The 4,086-nt window shown below is 47.1% G+C and overlaps 1 pseudogene; it reads left to right on the top strand.

Annotated features, from left to right (window-relative positions):
- Positions 1-1,695: 1,695 nt before the first annotated feature.
- Positions 1,696-3,564, top strand: LOC125388296 (SH2B adapter protein 1 pseudogene; annotated as a pseudogene).
- Positions 3,565-4,086: the final 522 nt, after the last annotated feature.

The following is a 4,086-nucleotide window of genomic DNA, read 5'->3' as shown; positions in this document are numbered from 1 at the left end:
TTCCTTGTTTTGATTGTAAAAAGAAGATCAAGATGGTACTACTGCATTCTGAGATGCCAATGAAATTTCGAGACTTAGTGTGTCCTTGCTTTATGTTGATTCTTTCTGTCCCTAGGATGTGTGAGTTCAATTTCCTGTCATGTGACTTCAAAGACTTTTGGATTATCTCTTTAAATGAAGACTTTGTGACGTTTTGTTGGTTTTCTTTTGTTAAAATGTTATTTATTTCCCATAACCATTGCTTTTTAAACTACTGTCTCCTTCTTTTAAACATACTTTTCAGTCTCCTTTTTCTTTCAGAACTCTCTTCATTCTGTTGCATCTGCCTGAAATCCTTTTTGGTAAAGATATTACAAACTCAAGCATATGTGTGTTCAGAAACAAGATTTTAATAATAAAAGAATGTTAGATATTTCTACTGTAACTTCACAAATTAGGAGAGTAGTCATTTGTTTTTATCGTGTGTGTGTGTGTATGTGTGTGTGTTAAGGCAGGGAAATAGCGCAAGCGCAAGCAAGCACATACAAACTCATGAGTAAGTAAAATTGACCTAGACAACCTGACAAACCTGTCAGCGGTTCAGAAGCAGAGTAACTAATGATGCACACTCCTAGCCAATCACAACGCACCATCAGTGAGCACCAATTTCAAAAGGGCCAACCAGAAAGGTTCCTACAGCAACTTAATTTCCCTAACCCCATACCCCCCCCCCACCACATGCCGCTTTTTACAATAAGGAGCTTCTATATTGGAATCTCCCGGAGTCTGTGCAGTTGCCTCTGCATCTTCTAATCACTCACCTGACCCCTAAAAACAGGAATCACACAACAGGCAACAAGCTTGCAAAAACCAAAACTGGTGTCTGAAGAGGATTGAGCTTTTTCTTTTGCTTGATTTTTTTGATCCTCCTTACCCTCTTTTGGGCATATTTCTTTCTTGCTTGCTGCCCTGGCTGCAGTACCTGTCCTGACTCTCCGCTGGTGTCTTGAGTTTGCCCCCTTCGGCTCTTTTCGGTGAGTTGACCCCTATTTTCATTTTCTAAGCCCTTGGTGAGTTGGGGCTTTCTTTCCCATCCCTATATTTTCTTTTCTTTCTCCTTGTTTTTCATCCTAGTTAGGAACTTTCCATCGTGACTCACTTCATCATGGTACCTCCACAAAAGGGCTGACCACTGGAGACACTGTGTGAGCATACAGAGTGGCCTAGAACACCGCTGAAGTCCCTCACTATAAGCAGGGCACTCAGTCCTCGAAGACTACTTTCCCTTTCCCTTCCACCTTTGTCCTCATGCCGACTCCCTCACGCTGCCTGATGACTTTTGCCTGCGGCTACTCCCCGGGATTATCTGAAGGCTCTCTTGCTTTACTGGGAATTCTGGTTGCACTTTGGAATGTGAACTGTTGAACTTCCTCTCCTAGTCTCTTCTCAACGAATCCGGCTATGGGACCACCTGTTAAAGGCCATTAGGACCATGACCAGTCTCTTAATTCATGGAAAGGCTTTGGCCATTTGACCGTGGTTGGATCCCCTTTCCCTTTGGGGATGGGAATGTTCTTCGCAGGTGGCTACTACTTCCACTAGCTTGACCCTGGAGCTGAATGTGTGGACCGAGATGCAGTTGTTGCTGCTCGTTCATGTTTTCTGCCCTCTTTCTCCTTTGCTGCAGCTCCTCACAGGCTCCTCCTGGGTCCCATCATGAATGGTGCCCCTTCCCCAGAGGATGGGGCTTTCCCTTCTCTGCCAGTGCTGTCACCACCCGCTCTACTAAGTTGGCAAGAGTTCTATGAATTCCATGCGAGGGCCTCTGCCCTGGATCTTGTCTGCCGATTTCACCTCTACCTGGCCTCCCACCCACAATATTCAGAACCTGGAGCAGAAGCTGCCTTATCTGGCCGTTTTGCTGAGCTATTCCTGCAGCACTTCGAAGCTGAGGTGACCCAGACCTTGGGCTCACTTCCCCAACTTTCTTGGTCCCATTCATTGAAGCCTGGTGTGGAGATTGCACCACCACATGACTTGACCCTTGACGGCTGCGGGGTGGGTGGGGGTGGAGCCCTGGCTGTGTTGGGTGGGCCCATCTCTATCTTCTGAGGACCCTTGTTCCTCCTGTACAATGTCCTAAAAGCTGAAACTCAAGAAACAATTCCCCCTCCCCTGTTCAGCGGGTTATTCAGTCAGAAGTTCTGTATGAGGCATCCCACAGTAGCAAGGGGCAGTTAACACTTCCTCCCCAGCTGGGCCTCTGAAGACCACATCAGGCCCTCCAGTCCTAGGTGGAAACAGCAACTCCATCTCCTCTGATGGTGTTGGTACATTTGGTAGGGGATTGGCTAGTGATAACACATCCCCTGGAGAGAGATGGACTCAGCACTTTGAGAAGCTGAGACTGAGTCATTGAGGGGGAACCTTGAACGACAGAGCAGAAATGGTACAGAGAGAAGAGCTGCTCAGTGTTTGGAGGGCTGAAGAAGCTGCCCTGACACACCAGGAATAGGTCATAGAAGGGAGGTGGCTGAGCTGACCATAGCGAGAGGAGGGCAACCTCAGTGGCAGAAGTGTCACCTACCGCTTTAAAGCGAAGTTGAAGGAGCAGGAAGTCTCTTAGAGTTCTTCATACCACTCAAGGCATCCCGGTCCTGACTCAGCATTTCCTGTTCTACTATCACTGATGCCCACAAAGCCACAGTCCTAGAAATACCTGACAGGGAAAAAAAAGTTTGTGGTTAAGGTAGAAGGTCCTTCAGAGTACATTCTGAAGACAGCAGATGCACTTCCTATGAAGACCTGGTTGTCTGACATCCAGGAGTGCCTAAGACCAGGACTCCATCCTGCTATCAGCCTGTACCCCATGACCATTCCCCGACTCTGGGGACCTCCTTCCTCACAAAGGATAACACAGACAGCCTGGAGTTGCCCTGCCTAAATTGTCCAGAGAGTCTGCTCAGCCAGCATCTGCTGCTAGGACCCAGTGAAAGAAATGATTGCCTGTTGCAGGGGGCTTATGAGGATGCCATCAGCATCATTTTTCCTCAGTTCTGCCTCCATTGCTGCCTCCCACTTTGACTCAATGGAATTGCTCCTTCTGGAGTTGCCCCCTGGCATTCCCATTGAGAAGGGGTCCCCAGCAGGGATTGTTCAACACCTCTCAATCCTCTACCCTCTCCTGGATACTCCAGAAGAAGCCATAGAGTCATTCCTCTTCCAGGGGGGTAGTCAGAGGGCACTGACGGGAATCAGTCCCTCTCAGTATATCCTTGTTTCTATGGCATGCATTCTTGACTCAAGGCTGCCCAGTTAGTGCTGGAAGGAATCACTGTCTCCTATGGTATCTTCCTGGCATGCCAGAGTGAGATAAGATGTGGTGAATATGTCTTCAGTTTCAACTTCCAGGGCAGGACCAAGCATCTGAATTTGTCACTGAATGAGGAGGGGGGTCACTACTAGGTCCAACATCTGTGGTTCTAGACCATTTTCAATATGCTTGAACACTTTCAAGTGCATCCCATCCCTGCGGAGTCTGGAGGCTCCAGTGATGTTGTTCTTGTCAGCTATTTTCCTTCCTAGTGGCAGCAGGCTCGGAGACATACAAGCATGTGCTAGGGCAATCAGTGCTACCCTGATACTTGTTATTTTAAGTAAGTACTCAGACAATGGGTCATGCAGATTCAAATCCATTACAGTTGGTCCTCAATGTTGAAGGCAGTCCTTGACCTCTCAGTTTTCCTCCAATGACGTTCTGTTTATGATGATGCAGTAGGGACCCAAACCTGTTCAAATTTGCAATTTGGTCTTAATGTCACCCTCGACATGCTTATTGGCCATGTACATTACACTGATCTTGTATCACAATTAATGATGCGCCTGCATGCCTATTTCCAACAAATGTCTAATGTAGACTTCAGAGCCCTCAAACTTTGTACGCTCCAGGACAGTAACGGTTATTTCTACAGTCTGGTCCTGCAGGCTGTGGAACCATTTCCTGAATTATTGACCCATGTCATCAAAGCTGTTAAAAATTGCATCTCATCTGGTCCTACCAATGATATCCTTATTAAACAACTAATCTGGGAGGGGCTATACATGTCA

The sequence above is a fragment of the Myodes glareolus genome, chromosome 6 (assembly GCF_982192425.1).
Source record: "Myodes glareolus chromosome 6, mMyoGla1.1, whole genome shotgun sequence".
NCBI classification, from domain to species: Eukaryota; Metazoa; Chordata; class Mammalia; order Rodentia; family Cricetidae; genus Myodes; species Myodes glareolus.
Note: the sequence above shows the minus strand (reverse complement) of the source record. Positions and strands in the feature narration are given on the sequence as shown.